This window comes from Fringilla coelebs, assembly GCF_963513975.1.
Source record: "Fringilla coelebs genome assembly, chromosome: 3".
In the NCBI taxonomy this organism is placed as follows: Eukaryota; Metazoa; Chordata; class Aves; order Passeriformes; family Fringillidae; genus Fringilla; species Fringilla coelebs.
The window spans coordinates 33,260,456-33,273,000 of NC_140030.1; positions in this window are offsets into that span (position 1 = coordinate 33,260,456).

Consider the following 12,545-nt stretch of genomic DNA (forward strand, 5'->3'; position numbering starts at 1 on the left):
AGGGTGCCCAGGAGCCTTGTTTTCAGAGTAGTCTCCTTGGCCACCACACTACTTTGTTGAACTATGTTATCCTGCTAAACAATATATCCTCCCACAATACATCCACTGTTTTCTTTGGCTTGTGGACCTGAGGGAATCATTCCTTTTCCAAAATCCTAAATTATGGGGTCATGCACTAGTTATGGAGCAGAGCCAAGGGTCTAAATGCAGGGCAGCTAAAATGATGGTTTCTGAGAATATATCAATAAGATCTAACCCATTGCTTGATTCTTGACTTTCGGATGACTCCAGCCTATATTTAAATACAAAAAAGAAAAAGTTTCAAAGTGGAATAAGTATGTTTTTCATGGTCAGCCAGTCTTTAAAACTTGGCCTGTGCAGGGCTCCATCTCCACGCTGGGGTTGCTGGCTTTCTCTGCAACTGGCTGCTCCGGTACCTGGCAAAACTTCTCTGGCAGCATTTTGAGCTCCAGGCTATGACCCAGTACTAGGCATCTGTTCCTCTAGGCAGGCTTTGCTCCACTAAAGCCCTGGATGCCTACTGCTGTGTCCTTTCCTAAGGCAAGCACTGTCAGGGATTTTTAAAGGAGGCCCCACTCTGTCTTCCCCATCTCTGGCTGTTTTTCTCCCTCTCTTCTGGACCATGATAATTGGGACAGCTGGAAAATATGGAGAAATGTGTGCCTGATCACATGGCAGACAACTGCACACAGGAGAACATTCAATGTAAATACAGCTGATATTTCTTCTGGAAGTAACAAACACATCGGATGTTTCTGCAGATCACCTCCAGAATGTATTTTAGCTTTGAGCTCGTCCTAGGAAACTCTGAGCAGCAGTGTAAGGGCAACCACTGACAACCAGAGCTCCATATGTTCTATTCACATAGAAATGGGTATTTTATATTTTTAAATTCTTAATCAAGTCTTTGAAGCCAAAAATCTTCTCTGTAAATTGATGGGAAGTATGTTATTTTTGGCCTGAGCTTGCATTAACTCAAAAGTTGGGCAGAAAATTGTTCTATTCTTTTTTTTTGTTGTTTCACTATTCAAATTAACAGATGCATTTCCTATCATTTGGTACTTTTTCTGTCAATAACACACAAATCCCATGGAAACATGCCAAAGATTTTCTTAGCAACCAAGCCTCTTGCCTGATACACACGATTAACTACAACAGTCTGTTAAAAGCTTAAAATAAACCTGTCTTTTTTTATTTAGAATTTCATATAGTGAAAGGAGATTCATTGGTAAGGAATTTAGCACAGTTTCAGGAGAATTTATTTATTTTTATGGAGGCTGAATACTCAAGAGGTGACATGATAAAAGCAGGTGTTGCCGTAGAGGCAAATCTGCTGGGATCAACCCAATGACTGAGTTCAGGTAAATTAAAAGCACTCTCACCAATTGATGGTATGGGCCCCCCATGATTAAAATGTAAATTGATTCATGTCTTGTAAGTGTATAAGACTGCTGCAGGAAGCATCCTTCTCCATCAAGAAGTAGCAAATTGCATTATGAAAGATGGAATTCTGACAAGCTGTTACTTGCTCCAAGAGGGTAACCATTTTGGAGAAGAGTTTGTGGATTCTGGGCACTGCTTCCTTTGTCTCTGGAAGGTGCAAACTAATCACATTTTCAGAAAACAGAAGTTTTAATTTTTATATCTTCACATTTGGTTAAAGTAAAATAGAACAAAATATCACAAGTTCTATCTATTTATAGAGATTTTTCTAATCTTTGCTTAGAATAATCTCAATTTTCTTCACAGTCTTTGAGTTAGACCCAGAATGCAGGCTGATGGTGTATGAAAAAAAATTATTTTTAGAAGCAGTGTACGTAACTGCTATGAAAAGAAATAAACCAACAGTATCTGAGGTAAAAACTGTCTCCTGAACTAACCTTCTTAGAGGTTTGTGTGGCATGCTTTTATCACAAGATAACCATCCATTTATGTTGTGGCATCAAAAAACGTACAGACCTTTAGGTCTCTCTGTAGGTGCTAGATGGAGCTAGTATTTAAATATCCTAACTTTCCAACAATCCTGAAAGTGCCCTGAACACAAATTATTCAGGCACTGAGAAGAAACCACTGGCAAGCAGGAGAATCATAAACAAAGGAGTGAGAAAACACAGCATTAAGCCTTATCAGCTGAAGACTTTAAGTAGCCCTTTACTCAGGTCTTTTAAATAGTTTATGGACAATGGCAGCTTTAGTGATCTCACAGGAAGAATGCCTTCTCCAGTAAACCTGTTTGTTGAAATTTAATGATATGCCTCCAGGTACAATTCTCCTGATTTGTGCCTGCAGTTGGCCAGTGCAGTACATCACAACAACTCTTCCCTTCACAAGTGACCCACAAGATGTAATGCAAACAGCTGCAGTGTAGCAATGTGGAGTGACCTCAATGGCTGTGCTAAAGCTTACAGCAATTTAGACATTCTTAAAGATCTGCAAAGCTGTGCAAACCAGTAAAGGAAAAAAAAAAGAAAATAATAATTCTTGGTTTAGCGTGTTTTATAGCAAAAAAGTTACAGGAAAAGTAGATATTGCATGTAACTTGGAAGTCTTGGAAGACAAGGAACACTTCAGTCACCTGGAGCTGAGTGGCTTGAACTGTGCTCCACTGCAGTCATTAGGGGTCTGTGAAATTGTACCAGTGCTAAATGTCAGCATGGAGAATTATATTTGCCTGTCTTATTGCATGGTAATAAAATGCAATGGCCAGTTCCAGCCATCTCTGTTATTCCCTTCTGCCGCCAGGGGATGGGAAAAGGGCTTCCACAGCCATTTTGACAAACATGCTGGCATGCCTCAGTGCACTGTGCTTCTGCCTGATGACATTACTAATATCTGTACCTCTGCCACAGAGGTTCAAAATGACCTTGAAATAACAGAGTCTTTTTTGTACAGATTTGGTCTATGTATAAATTTCTGAACTCGTATTGTAGAAAATAGTCTCTTAGATAAGGAATGTATTTTCAGCTCCCAGTCTCACAAAATACAGATGGCTGTGATTTCTTACAGATCTGCTAATACATAGGGAAAACATTTCTGCAGGAATTGAGAGAAGAAAAGTCTAACTTTTAAATCTATATGATATTTACTGGTTGTCTGAAATAAGACTAGTTTTCTGCAGTAAAATCTTTTTGAGGTAGAAAAAGAAGATAATTCAAATTGAGTCATGCCCCTCCTGGAGCCAACAGCTTTTAAGGTCGGGGAAAAAGTCTCTTCTTTTATGCAGAAAGCAGAAGTTCAGTCCTCATTAATTTCAATTAGAAGTTGATGAAGTTCTTTGTTTTATTACACTGTCATTTGCACTACATTTTCAAATTGCATCAAGACATTAAATATTCTCACCGACAGTAACTGCTCACAGGGGATTTTAAGCAGTGCAAGACACGTAATGAAACTCAACTCATTATTATTAATATTATTGTTATTATTAATTATTTGTATTGTTTTATTGCATAGAAGTTGTAGTCATGGATAATGATCTCATTGCATGATGCACAAAGCCAGAACAAAAAGGCCATTAATCTTCACAAAGCAGAGATCGTTGGTGGCATGGCTTGGGTAAAGCCTGACTTTGAATTTTCACCTTTCCAAAACTTAGGCAATGCTGTTTGACCAGTCAGCTGGGCTCTCCAGTAGGTGTTCAAACTGACCTTGCAACATCTGTGTGGGATCAGTGCACTTGGAGCAGCCATTCCCACCCAGCTGGCTGAGGGGGTCCCATCACGCACAGCTCACAGCAGTGTCACTCCCCAGGTGCTCCTCTGCCCGTGATCTCACAGCCTCCCTGCCCCTGAAGAGCAGTGAGCATCTCCCAGCTTTGCCTGGTCCATGCCACTGCCTTGCACAGTGTTTGGAAGGGGTAAGAAAGCACCAAGGTATCTGGTTGTCTGTAATGGCCTTAGGAAGAAAGGGCAGTCACATCTGGCACCTGCTTGTAGCTTCTCTACCAGCTGGTGGATAGTGAAACTGCATCTCCTAGAAGAGTAAAGCCACCAATAAATGTATTTAATACATATGACATTTGGCATGTAAACATCTATATTTATGAAAGTCACAGAAAGAGCCTGAAGATGAGAGGTGTGACTTAAAGCATATCCCTGGTTCCAGGGCCCTTAATGACAGCAGCATGGGATGACCAGCACAATCTTCTCCCCACAAAGAAAGGAGCCTAGGGGAGGGCTGAGATCTGTGTTAGTCACTCTGGGAGCTGATAATTATTCAAGAGCTGCCAGCAGGACAGGATTGAACAGAGGAGAGAGGCACAGAAGTTAAACCCCCTCTATCACCTGCATATAAATATTTGCTGTATAAGGGAACAGCCAGCACTTACACAAGGAGAGAAAAGAAGCAGAAGAGGAGTTCCATTGGGGCATCCCAGAAAGAGAAGTGGGTGAAGAAGACAGCCTAAAATTATGTTAAGGCTCTTGTGGAACAGATGGAGAGGCAGTTAGGAATAGGTCTGGAAGGTGGGAGAGAACAAGAAAAGTATCTCTTTCTCTCTCTCTCGCTCTCTCTCTAGAAGGAAGTATTTGCTCTGCAAAAAGAGTTGTTTGGGTCCTGCTGAATCAGCTTTCAGGTATTTGTGCCTGACTCAAATATACAATTCTTCCTTTTCCCACTGGATCTGCAAGGGTGCTGGTTTGTCCTTGTCACTTATGGACTGGCTCCACCAATAGGGGACAGTCCCAATGGTTACTGCTCTTAAGACAAATTCTACATAGAATGGGGTCAGGGAAGAACAAAGCAGTGTGAAAAATTCAACTCATTTCAGTACAGAGGATATACCCCTAGGCTATATCTAGATAGCATACTTCTTAAAGGAGAGGGGAAAAAATACCATGCAGAAAACAGTCGCCAAAACCATAGTACCTTCTTGTCAGCCACCCACCACCCAAAAGAGAATACCTCCCAGGAGTCATTTTAACAAGTAGTGTCTGTGCATGAAAAGATGCTCATACTTCTGTTAGAAACACTGACTGACAGCTCCAAAATTTCTGGTTTCCAAAGGCTATCAATAACTCTGAACACTGGGTGACCTGGAACACCTGAAGCCTTCCAAGCCCCAGAATTAAAGAAGAGCCTCAGTGAAGGACCTCAGAAAAGATTTGGCATTCTGTAAATATTCCCTGTTAATAAAATCAGAAATTAGGCAGTTAGCTAAGATATCTCAAAAGAATTTCTGAAAGTGGAAACTCCAGATTTGCTGGGGGATTGATGTAGGAAGATTACGAGTTTATTCAACCCTCACTACCACAAAACCAAAGCTGTCCTTGTGTCCTTTTGGGTAACAGAGAACTGAAGCCAAATAGTAACATTGAAAGGACTTGCCCTGGTGTGGGTGGATATATAATAGCTAATTTGTATTTGGGATGATAACTTCCTAGACTTTTTTATGCAAAGTTTTTAATCTCAGACAACAAGAAAGGAGAGGGGGGAAAAAGAATGAGGAAAAAAAAGGCAAAGGGGTTTATCCTAACCTGCAGCACCCAGGCCATTTTGGACTCAGAAGACTCAAAAGCAGAGTAATTTCAAGAGCGGATGAAGAATCATGTTGAACTTGAGGAATTACATATAGAAATACTGCTTAATTAATGAAGAATCACAACAGAGAAAATATGACATCACTTGAACACCCTGTCAATCCAAGCAAAGTGTTTGCATTTTCTCCTTGTCCATTAAAAAAATCATGCTATGTAAGAGGATGCGAGAAGTAGTCTTGTGTGTTTCAGAGTGTAATTAGGCCAGAAAAAATCCACCAACATTCTAAGGATGATAATACATAAAGTGGAATTTCAGAAGTATAAAATTTACCTCTAAAATTCCATCTTCAGTAGTAAAATGGAGACAGAAGGCAGAAAGAGGCTTCAAATGGTCTCTGCAAAGGTGCCAGCCATGGAGCTGTAAGGGGCACAGGGGTGAGCAGTTCAGCTTTGTCTTTCAAAAGGAGCATTCTGATCTCCTTGACAGAACACCTGTGTGCCACAGCAGACTCACCCCATCGTCCTCCACTGCCTGTTCCTTTCTTTCTCTGTTCTTTCCTTGTGGAGGTTAAGTGCTGCCTGCCTGGGGGACTCCTCTGCAGGAGAGCTTCCTGCTGCAGGGCCAGATGCAGTGCACAGAGGCAGGAAGGGACACAGCTCAGCAATTCCCCCAAAGGCAGAGCTGCAGTCCGGGCAGGCAGATAAACCAGACTCTCAGCACTGCTCTGAGCATGAACTGTACTCCAAGTGTGTTGATTAGGAACATCAGGTCATGAATTTTCCGTGTAGTGTTTTGGTTGTTTTTTTCTGGAATGTGTCTGCTATGAAACATTTTTCCCCCCCAAATATTCTGCTACTACTAACTATGGCAAAGACTCCTCTGGCAATATTCAATAACTTTTGGGGTGCAGGCACTGCTCACTCTGATCCTTCTTCTTCTCCCACTCTAGCAAATTGTCCTCAGCTATCCAGGCTGTTCCACTTTGTATAAATGACATATCTACCAACCAGAGAAAGAATCTCTTCTGTACTTGACTTAGAGGTGATGGATTCAGGTCAAAGCCCTGCCCAATGGGGACTTTTAATGCAAAGGTTACACAGAGCTCGTAGACCTGACCCAGGAAGTAGGAGAGATGTGCACCTTGCAAAGCCAGGCACGGCAGCATAGAGCATTTCAAAGCCCCATGTGCAGGTGACTGAGTCAAGCACTGGATCAACACAATTTGTCTGACTTGGCACAGGGCACCTGCTTCAGAGGGAGTTGAACTGGCTCCATTGATAGCCACCAGCTGAAGAAGCTCAGATGTCTGATATGCTTCTACAACCTACAGTCAGATTCCTAAATTTAGGTTCCTTAACCTATACCTACTTCTCCTCAGAGCTGCCCTGTGGGCCTGGGAGGACAGGCCAAATTCGTGCCCTGGGTGAGGGTGGCAGAGTCTGCATACATGTGCTGTACCCCAAACCACCTCCAGCTCTCTCAACCTGTCTGGAAAAATATTTGTTCCAGAATAGGAGAGGAGAGCTTTTGAAATTTGAAATAATTTTGCAGCAAGGGGAAACTGTCTTCTACCCATGTCTAGCTCTCAGCTTCTCAGGTGTCTGAGACATTTCTGTGTGAAAGGGAAACCTCACTATGGTTTGATGAGAAAAGCAATGAGATCCCACCCACTTCTTCAGATGAACAAATCTGGGGTCTTGCCAGAACTAGCCAAGGTAAGTCTGAAGAGAGCAAACCAACCTTCCTAGTCTGTAAATAGCTACAGAAGATGCTGAGAACAGAGACAAGAGCAGCAGTCACCTGAAATTAATGAAGAAAGAAGAGTGTGTCACAGTGGAGAAGCATCAGTGTAAAAGCACAGCAGCAATGATTGTACCCAGAAGATGAAGAGAAGCAATTCTCTCATCACTAAAGGACGCTCCCTGGAAATAGATGGGCTCAGTATACAAATACATATTGCTCTTTCTTTTCTGGATGATTCATTCATGTTTTTGCATCTGATTTTAGAAAAACACTTTGATAGTCTTATCCTGTCCCAAACTGAAAAGAAGGCAATAGGAAATATGCTGGTTTATGCCAACAGCAACTGTATATTGAGGTATATTTTTTGCATTTAAAAGAGAAGCAAGAAGACAAAAAAATGTAGCTACAGAATGAATCATAGAATGATATAATGGTCTGGGTTGGGAGGGACCTCAAAGATCATCTGGTTCCAACCTCCTTGTCATGGGCAGGGGCACCTCCCACTAGACCAGGCTGCTCCAAATCCTCTCCAGCCTGGCCTTGCCTTGAACACTTCCAGGGATGGGGCATTCACAGCTTCACCAGGCAACCTGTGCCAGGACACCACCACCCTCACAGTCAAGAATTTCTTTCTAGCATCTAATCTTAATCTCTTCTCTTTCAGTTTAAATTTTTTCCCACTTGTCCTATCACTAACTGCCTGTGTAAAAAGTCACTCAGTCTTTTTTATAAGCCCCCTTTAGCTCCTGGCAGGCTGCTAAAAGGTGTCCCTGAAACCTCTTTTCAAGGCCAAACAGTCCCAGCTCTCTCAGCCTGTCTAGGTAGAAGTTCCAGCCCTTTGAGCATCTTTGTGGCCCTTCTATGAACCTGCTCTAACAGGTCCATGTCTGTCTTGTGCTGAGGACTTCAGACCTGGATGCAGCACTCCAGGCAGGATGTCAAAAGCAGAGGGGGAGAATCACCTCCCTTGACCTGCTGGCCATCCCTCTTTTGATGCAGCCAGGATGTGGTTGGCTTTTTGGGTTGCAAGTCCACACTGTTGGCTTTTGTCCTGTTTTTCATTAATGAGAACCACTTAATCTTTCTCCACAGGGCTGCTCTCAATGTGTTTTTGTATGGGTAAAGGCATTGAAAGGATTACCAAATTAACCATTCTTCTGTCAGCCTAATATCAGTTCTAGCAAATTTAAAAGAAGGATATATATGGGATTTCATTATTAAACAAATTACAAGAGAGGCATACAATCAATATCAGTGAGAAAATAAGAGAACAAACTCTCTTTCCAAAGCAACTCAATATCCTTTTAGTAGTCATGTCACAGATTTGGTAGATAAATGTCTAAATGCCAATCAAATATATCAAACACTTGTATATATATATAGGAAATTTTGATTGTTGTAGATTACATCTTTGCTGAGTCATCACTAAGGTAGTAGATGATAAAAGCAGTCAGCTGACTGATCTCAAAGATAAGCATTCCTGGAAAATCCTTACTAAGGAAGCATATTTTTAGTGCATTGCCCTGGGTCTTCCCATTATTTAACTCGTACCAGTGAAGTGGGAGCATATATAATACTGTTGATAAAGTTTGTACATAAAACAAAACCAGGAGGATTGTTAAACAAAAAAACCAAGCAAACAAATAAACAAAAAAGGGACTGGTGTTCCCTCTAGCAGGTGCAATAAACTGAGCACAAACAAGCAAACAGAATTAATTTACAGTGAAACCAAACAGTTAAATACTTGGAAAAAGAACATTTGTGCTTATGGGAGCAGAGATTGCATCCTGGGAAAAGGAAAAGAAGTTGAGGAGCCACACTATATGGTGAGCTAATCCTGAAGCTTTGGTGCAAAGTGATGGCTTAAAAGATTAACACTGTCTTTAAATGTGTAAGGCATGACACACTGAGTAGCAGCAAGAGCTTTTATGCCTTTTGTATTTAAGCCAAATAGTTGCTTAAATAATAACATTCCTGTCCTCAACAGAAACAATGGGAAATTGTCATCACAACTGTCCTTTGTCTTCGTGTTTGCTAGGTATGAAAGGCAGTTAGCCCACAAAGTTGAAAATTACAATTACAGTTGAAAATCAGTTAACAGCAGTAAGTTGGATGACAAATTTAATTATATTTGAATAACTGTCACAGAATTTAAATGTGGCTGCAGCCACATTTTCATTAGTGTTTTGAGCAAAATACTCAATATTACAATAACTGATAAGAAATCAATAATACCTAATAATTATTCACTATTAAAAAATGAAGCACAGATCACATGCCTGGGTCTTAGCTCCCTTAGTTTTGAAGATGGTCACATCCATGTATTAAATTCAACTCAATATTTAATAATGATTCTAACAGACACCTGCTCCAATTTACCTCTGCCTGAGAAGCTCATAGGGAAAGGACTTTATACAAATTTGGAGAGTATATGGACAGTAAAGGGGATACAGAGCCGTGTTTCCAGAGGAGATAAGAGGAAGCTGACTTATTTAGCATCACAAAGCAAAGCAAGAGTAGCTTCTTTCAGAAATACCTTAGAGTCAGTGGGAAAACAGAAGAGTACCATTTAAGTAATTTTGAAAATCAGAGGCTTTCTTGTCCCTGAAGCTGTGGGAATAGCTTTCTAGAAGGAAGCACAAGCAACCCAGGCAACTCAGCCTTAAGACTGAGATAATTCAGCTTAAGATAAGGATGAGATGCCATGTTCCTTTGTCTCTCTGCAGGACTGGGTTTTATGATGAAGAGGTGCCTTCTGCTTCTCTGCTGTTACACTGAAACAGAGGCCTTGGTGTTGGTCATCTAAACCTTGCATGAAAGTTATAAAAGACCATAAAATGCAGTAAAAAGAAAATCTTTAGAAAAATGTGAAAGATGCAAGTCTCTTGCTGTATTAATTACAGCCTCCACTTAAATAAAGAAAATTGGACTTTTGAATTTGGACTTTTCAGGGAGTAAACCAATTGTGTTTTGGACAAGTAAGTCTAGCTTCAAATCCAAGCAGAACCCATCATAGACATAGTGACAGAGGAACGATTTCATAATTTTGGCATCAGTAGCTGCCGACCATCCAGGCACAGCACTGACAGTAACTGACCTTCAGAAGAGGAAGATCAGGAGAACACACCTTTTGTAGAAAACCTGTCTCAGGCTGAGGCAGGTGAAGTGCTGCTCTCTTTGGGACGAGCCTCCACAAAGATGAGAGCCAAGAGTGTACTTGTGAGAAGAGAAGCATCCTCCTGTGCTGCTATAAACCTCTCTCTCAGCTGCTATGTGAACTCACTTGAGGACTAGGATTACCTATGCAATTTGTGGTAGAAAGGTGAATTTGGAGCCTACAAGGTATCCAGGGTGCCAGGTATTTTTCTTTTTTATGCTATAGCTGTGGCAGGGAGCTGCTTAGAAAGTGCAAGAACCAACACCAGGCTGAGGTTTGGTTTGTGTCTGTGGCCACCTGCTTTGCTAGTTCTGTTTTTTGACAGCTGGGAACCAGATCATCCCATGAAGGATCGCTATGAGCAGCAAGCTAATGAGATAAACACAAGATATCACATACCTCACCCATGTTCCACCCACCCACACACTGCTGCAGCCCTCTGGGCCCTTCTCACTCAAGGGTGCTCCACACTTGGTGGCCTCAGGAGTGTTTCAGGACCTGCTGCCCACTGCTTTCCCTGCAGATCAGGTGCCTGAGTGCTCTTTGAGAGTCAAGTGTTTTATAAATGGTTTTGAAACAGAGCAGGTGAAACATCTGAGATCACCAGGTAGCTGATTTCATTTCAATCTGGATTGTACAAACTGGAATGCTTTCAACTCTGAGGTGTCTCAGACCATTGAACTGTGAAAGGAGGAAGATTACAGAAAGGGTTACAACTACTTCTAAGTTAACTGGTAATACTTTGAGACACACCACTGTTCTCACCTTTATGAAGAGAGAGGAATAAATGTACAAAGAACCTGTGATTTCAGAGAGGCTGCCACCAACCCCACTGGCTCCCATATGAGCCAAGGTTAAAATATGCCTCTTGTAGTCTGAAACTGGACAAAGTGGGTGTAGTAACTGCATGGCTTCCTTAAGGTACCTGGGAGCCAGGAGCTGTGGAAGAGTCAGATTCTGTGTATTTGTTCTCCTTCTGTAAGGTGGAGATACCAATAATATATATTTATTTAATTGGATACATCCTCTATTACTTAGGAAGAGCATAGGGTTCAGTGTAATGGAGTATCCCAGCCCGAAACTCGTGGTCATCTTGATGGGGACTTGAAGAAACCTTTCTCTAAGGAAATCCAAAATCATGAATTGTCACCTTCTGTCATGAAATTGAAAATATTTTTCTAAAAAAGGCACAAGATGAAATATGCACTTGGAAACTTTTATTATTTAATAATATATTTTTATCTCTTAAATGTGCTTTCTTTTCTTTTTCTTTGAGGTCTCCAACTTCTGTCTTTCAAGGCTTGCTCCACAACCATAGGAAAAAAACCCACTCTGTTTATTTTTAAATCAAAGCTAAAAATCTCATGGGATTTTGCAGACCCAGCAGCCCTGAAATGAAATGCAATTCCCTAAGGTTTAGGATCACAGAGATGTAAACATGCCTGCCATCAATGACTACATAAATAAACTAGAAGCTTGGTGGAACTAGATTTTTCTTCCAACTTGGGTCTGCTGATTAAAAAAAAAAAAAAAAAGACAGTTTGTAATATTTCAGAAAAGATTTGATGTTTTCAGTGTGTTGCAAGAGTGAGGTTGAAAAGCTTTTGGGGCCATGGGCACCTCTCAAGCCAATGAAGAAGACAACGTTACAAGCACGATCAAAAACCCAGCTCAGATGCTGCAAACACTGAACAGTCCTCAGTCATCTGCAATATTTGAGAAAGGCTCAGGCAGCCCTGCAGTTAATTAACTGCATAAATAGAAAATATAAACCCATGAATGGGGACCATGTTGATGCAATTGCGCTGAAGAGGATATAAGCAATAATAAGGAGTGAGAGACCAGGTAAGCATCTCAATGACTACTTTGTTGGATGTTCTTCATGAAATTACAATAATTGTCTGGAAAAATGAGTTCCATCCTTTTGAGTGTTCAATTCTAAAATTAAATCTCATTTTTTGTTGCAGAGCAGACATTTATTTTCACAATTATCCTGCTTACATCACTGTGGACTTCCCTTGAACCATGCATTGCCTGAAGCTGTGAGGCTGCAATGGGCCCTTTCTATACCTCCCTGATATCCATACTTCTTCATGAAAGACAAGAAACAGAAATGTAGATTAAAAAATCTAAAAGCAACTTCCTT